Raw genomic sequence first — 14930 nt, 5'->3', positions numbered from 1 at the left:
CAGGGAGTCTAGGTGCTGGCAAGGGTAAGAGGCCTCTCGAGTGTGCAGCACGAGGACTCAAATTTCTGTGTCAAGAGGCCTTCTGAAAGGTTATCAGCAGGTTATTGCCAGGTTCTGAAGGAACACAGAAGTCTGACCTCTTTTGATTCTCAAAATTTTAAGAATTAATTCAGAAGTACTTTAACTCACACTTATAAAGCACTTATTATTGACTCACTCTTTCCACAAAAACGTATTGCACATCTACTCTGGGCCGCCACTGTTTGCAGGATGAGAGAGCAAAGCCAGCATAATAAAGAAGACCTATACTGGGCCCTGAAGGCACCCAGAATCTGGACATACGGGTCAATAGAACACAATAGAGGACCCAGAAATACAAGCACACAAATAGTTCAACTCATTTTTTTAAAGATTCTATTTACTCATTTGGCACAGAGAAAGAGAGAGAGCACATGCGGAAGCACAAGAAAGGGAGGCAGCAGTGGGAGAGGGAGAAGCAGGCTCCCCACTGAGCAGGGAGCCCAACGTGGGACTCGATCCCCAGGACCCTGGAATCATGACCTGAGCCAAAGGTAGAGGCTTAAATAACCGACTGAGCCACACAGGCGCCCCAGTTCAACTAATTTTTGACAAAGTTTCTGAAACAGTTAAAGGAAGGAAAAATAGATTTACAACAAATGGTCCTGAAGCACTGGCTATGCATAGACCAAAAAATAAACCTAAACCTCACACCTCATACAGAAATTAACTCTAAATGGATCCCACAGATGAACGTGAAACATAAAACCAGGAGACGTTAAGAAAATGTCCGGGATCAAGGGCTAGGTGCATGGGTTTAGACCTGGCACCAAAAAGCACAGCAAATTGGGCATCAACAAAATTAAAAACTTGGAAGAGCAGATTAAGAGGATGAAAGAGGAAGACCGGATTAACTGGAGTCGAGTGCGGCCAGAACGCGAACTACAAGAATCCACGTCTATGAGGCGCAAGCGAAGGGCGAGAACACGAAGGAGAAGATCAGTTTCAGCCAAGGCGATCGGAGACGTCTGAGGAGGTGACCAGTAAACTGGGATTTGAGAGGCAAGTAAGATTGCTACAGATGGACCCAGAACTATGAAGAGCCTCCAAGGCAGAACGAGCAAAGGCCAGAAGGAAGGGAAGTTCAAGAGTGTTTGCACAGTGCGGAGCCCCGCTCGGCTCACGGTGAATGGGCGGAGCGGAGTGGAACCGGGGCCTGGAAAGGTGGGTGGGGCCCGAATTGTGCAACTGAGTGCAATGTGGATAGAGCCCGGCTCCCAGACAGGGTAAGGCTATTAAATGTTAAATAGGGGAAGAGGTGCCGAGAACCTTGGCAGGTGGGAACTCTGGGCATCCGGAGGGAGAGGACTATTTGGCCAGGGGCGTGATGGGAGATGCCCATCTGCTCCTGGGGGCAGTGCCAGAGGGGAAACAGGAGGAAGGAGCTATGGGGCCCCTCCTGAGAGCTTTCTCTCTTGGGCCCCCTGTCTTAGCACAGGCCGGGACTCCCGAGTCTGTCTCTTTGCGGTGGGCTTCTCCTCCTCGCTCCTTCCCATGGCCTTGCTCGTTTGGTGGAATTGACCCCACTCTGATCCCGCCCAAGGTAAGAGCCACCCCTACCTCCCAGGTCTCAACTACAGCAGAGCATTTCAGCTGCAGGGGGAGAAAGTAGGTCAGTTAGCAAGTGGTTCAGGAAGTGCTTACTCAAGAAACACATTGCAGGCAATGCTCTACTCTATTTTTCAAAACTGTGGGTACCCTGGGATTAAAAACAAAAAACAAAAAACAACAAAAAAACACAAACCTCAGTTTATTTTGGCCATCAGAGTTTTACATCCACTCTTCACATCTACTGATCTAATTCTATCAGGAAAACTTAAGGGTCTGTGGTTCCAAGTCTATTTTATCCCACTGCCAGGTTCTTCCAGGAGAACTTGCTGGTAGTTGGGGGAATGATAAGTCCATTCGCACAGTCCTGAGTAGCATTTCCTAATTTAAAGGCACACAAGTCAGCGATCTTTTAACAGCTAGGAGGACAGATCGCTGGATATTCACCAAGTTCTAAAGTTTTGACTAAAAGGTTAGGGCTTCAGAAGGAAGGACAAATAAAAGAAATATTATTGATAAAAGAATGGGATAGATGGACGGACTTGCCGAATGGGAGGAAAGTTTGAGTATCTGTTTTGGGTATTGAGTTGCTGGTTTCCCACCTTCCTGTATTCCTTGCTCCGCTACCAAGTTATTCCAGGGGGATGTTTGCAATTCTTGTTCCGTCATGGAATTTCCCCTTGACTAACCACTGAAGCTCACAGAGGCGCACTTGAATGCAGATGGCATCCACAGAAAAGCCAAAAGCCTGCCAGTGGCCTTGTCACTGCTGAGATGGGACAGTGGCTGATGAGACTGACCTAAGTTTCTGGGACATTATCAGCAAAACTAAACTGTAGCATTTCCTGCACAAGGAGAATTTGGCTTCTGGACTCACTCTGCCAGCAGAACTAGCCAGGAATTCTCTAACCAGATTCCAAGTCTAAATTTAAAAAATGGTCAGAGAGATCATGCACATTGAAAAAAGTTCTGCTCACTTGCCATTCCCCAGAAAAAAAATTAATGGGTAGGGAGTAATTTCCCCCAGAAAATAGCAATATCATATCATATCATATCATATCATATCATATCATATCATATCGTATCATATATCATATCATTGGTTATCTGTTTTTTTAAGGACTCTAACCCTCATTCTCTTTAGCATCTTTTCTTTGTCCCTGGAGTGAATATTGAGTCAAAAAGCAACCAACCTTACAGATCAAGAAAACCAAGCTCTCAGGTCGCTGGAATTTCTTAAATTCTCTGTACATGTTATCTAAATACTACAGCTGTTCTTTCAAATAGATCATAAACAAATGGTGTTGATGGGCTATAGTTTTTCCTGGCACAAATGTAGTATGACCTGGAAAACACACTTCATCATTCATGACTAGAATGTTCTCTCCAATGTATGCCAACAAAAACTTGGAATAATCCAACATATACTTTATACACCTGACATTACATAGGAGAATACAAGAATTGTGGCTCAGAAGCTTAAACCCCATTGTTGGCAATCAAAAAAGAAAGTTCAGGGTAAGAGAGACTTTTTCAGAGGACTTTTGGCCAATGTTTATGCAAAAGCATCAGGATGCAGACAGGGTAGAGAAGAGGCTGAGGAAGCTTCATAAAGAAGGTGGCAGGAAATCAGGGACCTGGGGAGTGATTGAGACTTCTTCAGGAAAAAAAGGAAAGAAGGACATTCCCGACAAAGAACACTGACAGCAGTCCCTAAGCTTCCTGGGGAGATCTAACGAGTCCTCGAGTGTGGTTATAGGGCAAGATCCAGGAGGAGACCCGTGAGGGGAGTGGAAGAAGGGAAGGGAGACGGAGGTTAGGCTGTGAAGGTTATTTTGAGTGTCTTCTTACGGAATGTGAAATCACTGAATGCTTTTCACAGGAGCGCTACACAGTAATGACCAGAATACAGCAGATGTTTACTAGATGTCAGATATCCAACACCATGGTGTGCCGTAACTTATTTCTTGAAACCATCCCCATGAGGTGTGAACTGTGCCCATTTTACAGGTGGGAAGGTGCAGACTCATGAAATTATTTCTACAAGATCAAACAGCGAATAAGTGGTGGAGCCAAGATTTAAACCTAGGGTGTCTAGCTCCAGATGCCATGCTGTCTTGCTTCTTGAGGGGGTCATTAGCCTATTTCAGAAAGATAATTCCAGGGGCACTGGCTGGCGCAGTCGGTTAAGCACCGACTCTTGGTTTTCAGTTCAGGTCGTGATCTTGGGGTCAAGAGATTGAGCCACGAGTCGGGTTCAGCACTTGGTGTGGCGTCTGCTTGGAATTCTCTCTCCCTCTCCCCCTCCCCCACTCTCCCTTTCCAAAACTAAATCTTAAAAAAAAAAAAAGATAATTCCATGGCTATGTGGAGGATGAATTAGAAGAGAGACAGGAGGCAGGGAGACCAGCAAGGAGGCCACTGCTGCCCTCTAGATGAAAGCTGGCCCAGGGCTCAAGTTGATATAATTTATGAGCAAGTAGAGGTGGTGGTGAAAAAGAGGGTAGAGGTTAAAAAAAAAAAAAGCCTGAGTCATCGCCCTTGAAAGGCTGGGTGGGTGGTGCTGCCAATCCTGGAGGCAAAAAAAAAAAACAAAAAACAAAGGAACTACAGGATGGGTCAGGGGGAGGAGAAAGAAGAGTGGGCTTTGTTTGGAGCCAGAGGATTTCACAGAGGAGGGACATTCCAGCAGAGGCATCTGCAAACAGCTGGAATAACGGACCTGGCAAGGTTGGGGCTGGACACGGAGATGGAGATGGACACTCTGGAAGGTCGTGAAGTTTTAGCTTCAGGGCTCCTCCCATGCTTGAGCCCTTCTAAGCTCCCGGTGGGGGTGGAGGGGGCAGCAGACTCTACACTCCTGTAGCCCTGTGTGTTGGCGAACCTTTCAGAAGCAGGGGGTTGTAGCTGCCATTGATTAACACTGAGACTGTTAACCTTCTTCCGCCCCAACTCCCTTTCCTGGGATGGAGAGAATGCCCTTCCCCCAAACTATGTAAACATCAGGTATCATAAACCTAGATGTATCCCGGATCGAGCTGGAGGTGATAATTTGTTGTAGTTGACAACCGAAGCCATGGGAATGACAAAATCTCTCAAAAAAGAGAATGTAGCAAGAAAAGATCCCCAAGAATAAAACCTTCAGGAACTCACATTTAAGTGGTGGCTGGAAGGAAGCTGGACAAAGAAAGAGTTATTGGATAGGGTTGGGAGCCAAAGAATGACTAGTTTCAAGATGGGACAGCAGGCTGGAGGAATACCATATGCAGAGGAGAAACTGTTGAACTAGACAGTTGGGTCAAAGTGGCCTGAGAAGGGCCCAGGAGGTAAGAAACTAGAGGCAATGAGGATAAGCTACTTTCTAAGGAAATGAAGTGCCGTTTGCTGTGTCCAGGATACCATGTTCAGGGCTTAGAAACATTACTTTCATTTGTCAACTTGGCTGGGCCATGGTGCCCTGATATTTAGTTAAACATTACTCTAGAAGCTTCTGTGAGCGTGTTTTTTGGATAAAATTAACACTTCAATCAATGGACTTTGAGTAAAGCAGAGTGCTCGCTGGAGTGTGGGTGGGCCTCATCCAATCAGTTGAAGACCTGTCTAGCACCAAGACTGACCTTCCCTGCACAAGAGGCAGTTCAGCCAGCAGAGGCCTTCAGACCTGGACTGCAGCGTCTGTTCTTCTCATGTCTCCAGCGTGCTGGCCCGCCCTGCAGATTTGGGACTTGTCAGCCTCTATAATCACATGAGGCAATTCCTTATGATCTCTCTCTCCCATTTCTCCCATCGGTATGTAGATCTCTCTCTATATACATGCTGTTGGTTCTGTTTCTTGGAAGAATCTTGACTGATATAGTCCTACAGGGACACAAATTTGGTTAAGAATGGCCTCAAGAAGCTTACCCAGTGTGAGGGAGGGGTGGAATTGACCATCAGGCAGAGGAGCCGGAAAAGTTATCTGCAGGGATTATGTTTAAGGTAGGCCCAGGGGGGCGGACTGTATTTGGGAAATGCAGTTGAATGGGAAGGTGTAGTTACATGGAGAAATGCATGGAGCCTTCTGAGCATTTATGGCAGCCCTGTTTGGATTTGGCGTGATATGTAGAAGATATGTATAAATATCCATCAATCTGTGGAAGCCAAAGTGTAGAGCGTGTTTAAATATTAGGAATGAAGTGTTTGTCATTCTTAGGGTAGGACACAGAGAATTGTTTCTTTGAGCAGGAAGGTCACACGATTGGGTTTCAGACATTAAACCACCCTAACCGTGAGTTGGGTTCCAACCATTCTCTCAGTATGTTGTAAGCCAGGCACTAGGATAAGTATTAGAGATAAGGTAATAAAAGACCCAGTGTCTGAATTCAAGGAGCTCACAGCCTGTGAGGGAGTAGGAGATGGAGAAAAGGAAATATTATAATGCAATATTAACAAACCTTTTCATAACAGTCAGTGTGTGGTATAAAAGGAGTCACAAAAGAGGGGCACCTGTGGGGACCCACATACACATGTGGGAATGGGGCTGATCACAGAAAGTTTCCTGGAAGAAGTGATCTGGGACAGTTTTTTTGGAACTCCGAATAATTCTCGTAGAGATTAGGTTGGATCATTTGAAAAGGAGTTGTCATTTAATATGATCCAACCTAACAGAATGTTACAATGGTGGTCAGGTCTCCCAAGTCCGACCTTGAAGACTTCCCTAACTCGTGACTATCTTACAATAATATTTCCTATATTACGGGTCTCCAAAACCAGAGGCCTAGGACTTCTTAATATGTAAAATCTGAAATTGGACAGAGAGGATGTTTAAACACTTCCATTTTCTTTCCTCATTCTATTCTTTACTTACAGAAACTCTTCCCAAAAGTTCTGGACCCAAGGCCTCCAGCCTGCCATGAGGAGATTGTGTTCCTCCCGAAACTGATTTGCCCCAAACTTTTCATTCTTGAGGTGCTATGGACCTGTGTTAGAAAGAAAGCAATCTGATTGAACTAGTTAGTCCTGACCTCTGAATGACTCTCAAACCCTGTTACTCTCCCAGAACTATTTAAGTCTTTAAAGAGAGGATACTACAAATCCTTGGTGAATTATAGGTAATCAAAACAAGGTTTTTGTGTATTTGTTGATGTAGGCCATGTTGAAAAGATGGGGCTACACATCCGGGGTTCTCATTCAGGCATACTAGGTTTGCCACTTCAGGAAGCAAATCTCTGCTTCCCAATTTATCTACACTTACCTTTAGTATCATTAAAATATTGTTGATTTGGCATCTGGTGGACCAAAACGAGTTTTAAATTTTTTTCTAAAGAATGAAAGCAAAGAATTTAAAAGTCTGCTTCTTTAAAAAGAATTTGACTCGTTGTCCTAAGTGGAAGGAATTATGATATTATTTGATCTCTTTCCTGCTTCCTTTGAATACTAAGCTGGTTAAATTAGTTGTGTAGTTACAGCAGTGTCGCTGTTTTCTAAGAGGAATTAGTTTTTCCAAAAATCACACATAATGTACAGTGCATGACATGGATTCAATAAACAAATTTAACTCAAAACTGTTCATTTGGCTCCTCTTCCTTAAAAATCACCTTGTTGGGATGCCTGGGTGGCTCAGGTCGTTAAGCGGCTGCCTTTGGCTCAGGGGGTGATTCCAGGGTCTTGGGGTCGAGTCCCACATCGGGCTCCTGGCTCCCCGACTCTGCCTGCTGCTCTCCCTGCTTATACTCTCCCTCTCTGTTAAATGAATAAATAAATTTAAAAAAAAAAAAAACACCTTGTCAAGACAAGTAAGACTTATGGTAATATGCCATACTGCTGATACCAAGTTTTAAGGTCATAACATTCGAAACTTTAGCAGAGGAAGGAGTGATTCATTATTAAATCAGTGTTTGCCAAAACTCAGGTCACCAGACTGACCCTGGGTAATTCCTTCATCATCATCATCATCATACATTATGTTTATTAAGCATTTAATTCCCAACAACCTCATATAAAGTATAATTATCACCCCCTTTTCCTGGACGAAGAAACTGAAGCACAGAGAGGTTAAGTAACTTGCTTAATGTTACCCAGTAAATAGTAAAGCGAAGATATAAACTCTGGCAGTTTCAAGTTCCCTCTCTGTTCCTGCCCACCCAATTTTGACCCAGTAGATCTGGAATGAGCCCTGAAATCAGTATTCAAGTCCTCGGGTGATTCTGAAGCAAAGACAGGTTTGGGAACTATCCCATTAAATGAATTTGTTTTTCACCGGATGGCTCTGTTTCTTACTCGTGTCTTAGAAATAATAGCTCCTAGCGCCAGTCACGTGACACAGTACTCCTTCATTTGATCAGTAAACAACAGTACAACAGTACTCCTTCATTTGATCAGTAAACAACAGTACAACAGAACTCCTTCATTTGATCAGTGTTCTTCAGGCACAATGCTGAGGGGCCTGGTGAACTTTAGGAATTACGGCATGACCCAAGGCACAGACTATCCAGTTTAAAGGCATATGTGATAAGTTGACAATTAGGAAGAGATCAGAAAAGCCGAGGTAGAAGGTGCAGCGTAGGCTTCCTGAAAGGGGATGTGAGCTGGATCTCAAAAAGAAAGCAGGGTTTGCAAATGTATGAAAGGAAGAGGGAACTATTTCTGCTAAGGGAGGAAGTGAGCTCTCATAAACAGTGATTTAAGACTGGTATTGGTGAGCCAATGGGAGGCCCAACAAGACTGGGTGAAGCTGGGGCTTCCTTTTGGGAGGAGCCTAGAAATAAACTTGGAAAAGTAAGTTAGGACAAGATTATGGTAAACCTTAAATAAATGCCCGGTCAGAACTTGGACCAAACCCTATGAACAATGGTGGGGGTGGGCATCAGCTAGGAAAGAACCCTCTGTAGTCAGTCACCATGTAGGCTAGAAGGATAGTCAAGAGATCAGAACCAGAAAAACCATTTAGAAGGTGAAAGGAACAATACAGGTGTGGGAATCTATCCTTAGTGTGGACCTGGGAGTCACTGGATCAGGTTATGCCAACTGACCATGCTCAGTGATTTGGAGCAAAGTGTCTACTGTCTGAGTCCTAGGATTCTTCGCTGGAAGATGGGTATGATTATGAAAATGTCTGCCCTCATAGGCCGAGCCCAATAACACAGAGGATTTCTCTAGGATGCTGACCGGCTCTGGGGTATAAGGAAACATGTCAGAATTTTCAGTTTTCAGGCCCCTGGGACTTGGAAAATGGGACACACTTTATGGAAGACAAGGAAAGAGAGGCTAACTAATACCTAGGGTTTTAGGAATTATGCTGGGTTAATAAAGGAATTATCCTTCCCAACAACCTTAAGAGGTAGGTATTTTTATCCGCATTTAACAGTTGACTTAACTGGAGGAGAAGATAGTTTGAGTTGGAATATAAATGAGAGTCTGCCTAAATCTAAAACTGGGGCTTTTTGAACTTCATATTGCTTTAGACTCGTTGAGTTCTATTTTATTTCACTGGCTTTGCCCTAATATTCTAGTCTGAGACTATTTTGGATTTTGATTCTAACCTCTATCCAGGTAATCATCCCTCCAAACTTTGTGTCCTCTGAGAGAGGGACATCAGTTTGGACATCAGTTTGGACATCAGGTGGTGGAGAAAGATGGAGGAAGGATTTTTCTGGAGCTGAAAGAGACGAGATGCCCTTGCTCCGTTAGGTCTAAGGCTAGGTTACCTGCCCAGAGTAGAAGTGGGAAAGGTGCAGGCTGGTTGCGAGGTGGCGGGAAAGCCAGTGGAATAGTCCGGCTGCTGAGAAGGATGGGGCAGATGGGTGAAGAGTAAAGCACAGAAGGAAGTTAACAACCAGGACTGAGGCAGGGAGTGGGTAGCATAGAGGCATGAAATACTTCTTTCTATCAAAGAAAAACAAAGAATGGATAAACAAACAGTAAAGGGAGAGCTGGCCCGCTCAGCTGGTATATTAGCAGCGGGAGGTCGCAGACAAGGAGACCGTAATGGTAACACTGAAGAACACGGGTTAGGGAAGAGGAGACAGACCATTGTCGGAGCAAAGCTCAGGTTCCAGCAATGGCGAAGAAATGAAGATATAAATGAAGCCATATATAGTGGAAAACATCATCCACGGGGAGAAGCCTTCCATTTTTACCTTCAGTCTTACCCTGTGCCCACAAAAAGTTGTTAAGTATATGTAAGTGTTCTTTCAACAAGGTTATTTATAAGTATGGGATATAAACCAAGAATTGTTAACCCCTTGCACAGGCTGAGATTACACACTTCGGCGAAATGCAGTACTTCTAAAGGCACTTAGGTGTTATAAACGACCACATTTCAATAGAAGGAACCGCATACTGCCAGTGGGATGTTTCTTCCAAGGGAAACCCAGGTTACTCAGGGTAAACTGTGGACTCTGGGGACAGCTTTCTGCTCTGGGCCTAGGATTTCTACCCCAAGAGCCTACTAGAATCTCGGTCCTGTTTTGGTTTGAAGCAAAACAGGAAGTTACATTGGCCACATCTGTTGCCCAGATAGGATCATTGGCAATCCTTCCTTGCTTGTTCCCGGAATTGGCCAGCCTCCTGGTGTGCTGGGAGCCACGGTATTAAAAGCGGGAACCCCTCACTGAGTGCGGGGCAAGTCCCTGTTTTCCCCACCCTCTGTCACTCTAGGAAGCCCAGTGGCCGTCTGTGCTGCCGAAATGAGTATTTAGAGTATTTCAAGTACCCAAGTGACAGTTAATTTCAAGTGAATGTCATTAACCACCAGAGGTTACAGGGGAAAACATTTTAGCCCTCTCCTACCATCCACGCATGTCAATCCTTGTCTTCTTGATTGGTCTCTACGAAGATTAATGCTAAAGTGATTCTTCGTTATCTGCCAAAAAAGAGTTGAAGAGTTTACCCAGGTAAGCCTGGCTGGGTTTCCCTTTGGAAACGGTTTTAAAGGGAGACACACACCGACCGGTAAGCTCAGGCTTCCAGGTACGGACTGCTACGGCCTGCAGGTGCAAAGGGGCTCGAGAACCCACTACACGTTTTTCTTGGAAGTCTGTGCCTGGTTTTCGGGGCCGCTGGCCGGTCTCTGCCTCGCTCCTCGGCCCCGTCGGGGATGCTGCGGGCGGCTTTTCCACGCGGCGCGCTCGGGGTCGTGTTCCACGTTGGCTCCCGGTGTGCGGGGTGTGCGCGCCCCGGACAGGGACGGGGGGAGGGGCAAGACCCTCTCTTTCAGGGTGTTTTGGGGCAGTTTCTCCAGAGGCTGGTGCCCCCAACCTAAAAAGGTGACCCCCTCCTCGTTAGGTCCGAAGTGGCGGGAAGCCGGGTCTTCGCAGGCTCCCGAAGGCGAGGGAGGCTCTAAAACCCGGAGGAGGACCCGGCGCGCCCGGCCGCGGCTGGCGCGGGCGCTCAGGGGAAGGGGCCGCGGGCTTTCAGGTAGAAACACGCCCCGCTCGCGGAGCCTCGGCAGGTGCGGGGGGCGACCCCGGGGCAGGGGCCGCGCCGGGCGGGAGGTTTCCGGGCCCCTCCCGCGCCTCGGGCTTGTGGGGAGATGGCGGCGACGGTTTCCCGGCTCCCCCGCCCCGGACGCCGATGGCGGTGCGTTCCGGCCCTCCCCCACCAGCGTCTCCCCCACGGTAGCCGGAGCCGGTGAGGCCGGGAGGGCGGGGAGCCGAGGAGGAAAGGCGAGAGGGCGGAGGTTGCGTGGTGCAGGCGGCGGCGGCGGCGGCGGCGGGAGGAGGGCCGGCGGGCGGGCAGGGGAGGAGGAGGAGGCGGGAGCCGTGTCGCACGCAGCTCCAGGCGGGGCGGCCCCGGCGGCGGAGGGACGCAGCCAGGCCTTGGCGGGACGGGGATTTAACCGGCGCCCGGGCTCAGCGACCCGGGGGAGACGTCGCCAGAGCCCTTTAGGCACCAGGGAAATGCGGGTGAGTGGCGGCGGCGCGGGGGCCGAGGGCAGGCGGCGGCGGCGGCGCAGGCCCGGGTCGGAGCCGCGGTGTCGCAGTGACTGGGGCCGCGGCGGCCGAGCCCAGGCGCCCGGCGAGGCCTGAGCCGCCGAGGCGAGCCGCAGCGGGGCGGAATGGCGGCCGGGCCGGGGGACTCGTGGGCGGAGGACGCTGGGTTGGGAGGGGAGCGAGCGGGGCCCGGCCCTGAGTCACCCCGGCCGGCTCGGGCCTGGCTGGGCCGCGGCCCGGGACGCGGGCTTGGAGCGGCCAGGCCTGGACTACGCACTGGGGGGGAGAAAAAAAAAAAAGCCCGATTCATCGCGCCCGAGGCGGCGGCGGCGGCGGCCTGGTGGCGCCGGCCTCTCGCCTGGCCGCCACTGGGCCGGGGCTTCGGGGCCGGGCGGGCGGGCGAGCGAGCGGCCCGGGGCAGCCCGGGCGTGCGCGTCTCGGCCCCTCCTGTGCGGCGACCCCTCGGGGCGCCCTGGCTGGTGCCCTTCCTCCCCCACCCCCTGGGGACCGCTCGTCCCCCGTGCGTTGACCCCCCCCCCCCCGACTCGTGCTCTCAAGAAAGTACTGGGTTCGCGCGCAGGAGAAGCCGCGGAGCCGGGCTCCGCTTTCCGGTTCCCCGCCCGCGGCTCTCGGGGTCCCGCCTGCTTTGTTGCGACTGTGCAGGTCGCTGTTATTGGGTAACAGTCGCCCCTTTGCCCCGTTCTCTCGGGGGAGCGGACCGAGGGGCGCGCAGCCATGCGAGTGCGGCGGCCGAACGGGACGGAGCCCCCCGGTGCCCGCGAGTGGGGCCGGGCCTCGGCGCGCCCCCGGCCCTGCGCCCGGCGGGAGCGCGCGCTGACCCCGCAGGTAACCCGGGCGCGGGCGGCCGGCGTGGGGCGGGGTCGCCGCGAGCCTCCGTCCGCCACCTGTGCCGCGCTGGGTTCCGTGGACGAAATGGTTAAGCGAGAGGGAAGTGCTTTATGAACATTCCTTGAGACTGATCCCCAAAGTTGAGGGTTTTCTCTCTTCAGCGAGCTCTTTGCCAAAAACAGGATTCTCTTTTCCGATTGGATCACTGGTGTTGCTTTTAGTTCGTAGCTGGGGTTAGTGCTAAGTGTGCAAATGCGGAATTGCAGTTAACTTACTCAGGTTCTTTATTTGCCGTGTGTAATTGCCCTTCCTTGGAGTGGCATGTCAGACAGAGTTGGGAGCGGAGGCAGTGGTCACGCAGCTTTTGAATCGCGCTTATCGGAGTGACAGAGGGGAACTAAATTCACTTTTACTTTGAGCCCAGAGTTCCTAGCACCTAACCCTATCCTAACACTCCGCAGCAGTTTTAGCACTTCATTTTGTGGCCGCCTTGTTTACCTGATTTTCTGAAATCCTGGGGAGTTCATGGCTTGTGTAGCAAGATAAAAAATGGTTTGAAAAGCAAAACTAGTTGTTTTGTTTTAAAAGAAATTTGGACTTTCTTTGTTCAGGAAGGGTTCTTGGGTACTAGATTTTTTTTTTTTCTTTTTACTTTGAAGTGCTGTTTGTTGCTTTCTATGGTAAGTCCAATAGTCGCGTGGCATTTCCAATAACAAAACATGCAAGCTTTAACCCTACTATGCCCATTTTTGGAGGTTTCAGGAGACTGCTCATTAAGTTTGAGAGGGCTGGCTGGATTACTCTCTGAAAATATTAAACTTTTTTTTTTTCCTCGTTGGCACCATTTTTAAAAAAACGTTTTTGCCAAAAAGGAAAGTTTCGAAACACTGTAGATACACTAGGGTTTTAACTTACAGTGCCCTCCTTCTGTCAGCTCCATGCTCAAGTCTTCACAGCCATTTCTCCCAGTCCTAATGTCTGGGAGGCCACATCAAGAGGCCTAAGGGACACATGAATGGCTGGGCTGATTCTGCCCCTTGCTTTGATATGACAGGCCCTAGAATTCCTTTGCCTCTTGCTGAATATTGTCTTCTAGGGGTAATTAACTTACTGTTGTCATTACAGCCTTTATACATGTCAGACTCTGAATTCCTTGAAGGTAGGGGATATGCCTTATTTTTGCATCCCGGAAGTAGCATAGAACTTGGTACCTCAAGTTGTTTTTCTAAATGACTAAATCTGGAATAATTCCCCCAGCGTTTGACCGCCCGTGATGCGGGCTGCAGAAAACACTTAATATTGGTAAGAAATGCAGGTTTTGTTATAATTGCTGTTAAAAACCCCAGGATCGAATACAACAAAACAAAAAAATGCTCAGGTTTTTTTTAGCTATGGAAATCCAGGAAAGTGGTAAGAAAACAAGTGGCAAAACGTGAATTATCTTGTTTTCCTTCAGAACTCATTTTAAGGTGCAGCTTTTGTTTTGTTTTGTTTTTCACAAAAGGTTGAAGTATTTTTCCCCGGGTTAAGCATTACAGCCTTGCTTTTGAAATAAAATCTCTTGGTAGCTGGGGTTCTTCCCTGTCTGGAGCCGGTGCACACCCACTTGTGAGGCCGGAGTGGGATGTGGCCTCTCGCTGGAGAGACCATTCTTGGGTCCTTGAGGGCCTTTGTTCAGAAATTCACTCCCAATATACCCAGCAGGCTTAGTGTGCCTTTCTTTCAGGATGGAAAATTAAAATGAATGTACTTTATTTATTTTTTTTTTCAAGATTTTTATTTCTTTAAGTAATCTCTGTACCCATCGTGGGGCTAGAATCCACAACCCTGAGATCAAGAGGTATGTGTCCTCCCAACTGAGCCAGCTTGGTGCCCCAAAATGAATGTACTTTATTTTTTAAAAAGATTTTATTTATTTGACAGAGATCCCAGGTAGGCAGAGCAGCAGGAAGAGAGAAAGGGGGAAGCAGGTTCCCTGCTGCCCTAGGATCCCAGGACCCTAGGATCATGACCTGAGCCAAAGGCAGAGGCTTTAACCCACTGAGCCACCCAGGCGCCCCATGAATGTACTTTAAATGGAGGAGTTGTGACTTGCCATTCTTCATATTAAAAATGAGGGCCCCAAAAACTTAGTTATGTGTTTGTGTTTTTCTTCCTGGCTGTTTCGGCCCTAGAGCGTTCCCAAGGCCACAGGCCTTCTGTCTTCAGCAGCTGAGTCAGTCTGGAACAGGATGGCTTTGGGGAACCATGGGCTTGTTTTGAACTTTATCTTTTAGATATACCTAGAGAAAAGAGTGTACAATTTTTAAGGGCCAATTCTAGGTTCACTTTGCCCTTTTTTTCGAGACCTGATAGTTTTTCAGTGAAAAGTGTATTGTTTGCTTTTCAGAACAGAGGAGTAAACATTAAATGAAAAATCAAATTTGAGTAAAACCCTTAACTATATTCTGTTACTAAGGCCTTTCAGCTTCCTGTTTATAACACATGCATTTAATAATGCGTGCTATAATCAGAATTATGATACTTAATGATGCTAATTTTTAT

General features: G+C 48.0%; 1 protein-coding gene across 5 annotated transcripts in view; it reads left to right on the top strand.

Annotated features, from left to right (window-relative positions):
- The first annotated feature begins 10241 nt into the window (after window positions 1–10241).
- Window positions 10242–14930, top strand: part of CUL1 (cullin 1) — a 105813-nt gene continuing 101124 nt past the window's right edge. The window contains exon 1 of one of the 5 annotated variants that reach the window (XM_032305713.1): window positions 10242–10499. The gene's annotated coding sequence lies outside the window, so the exon portion shown is untranslated. Of the gene's footprint in view, window positions 10500–11088; window positions 11236–11405; window positions 11511–12242; window positions 12384–14930 lie in introns of those variants that run through there. The other 4 variants (XM_032305710.1, XM_032305709.1, XM_032305708.1 and 1 more) reach the window with 4 other exon arrangements.

The sequence above is a fragment of the Mustela erminea genome, chromosome 11, assembly GCF_009829155.1.
Source record: "Mustela erminea isolate mMusErm1 chromosome 11, mMusErm1.Pri, whole genome shotgun sequence".
In the NCBI taxonomy this organism is placed as follows: domain Eukaryota; kingdom Metazoa; phylum Chordata; class Mammalia; order Carnivora; family Mustelidae; genus Mustela; species Mustela erminea.
This window is presented reverse-complemented; position numbering and strand designations above follow the sequence as displayed.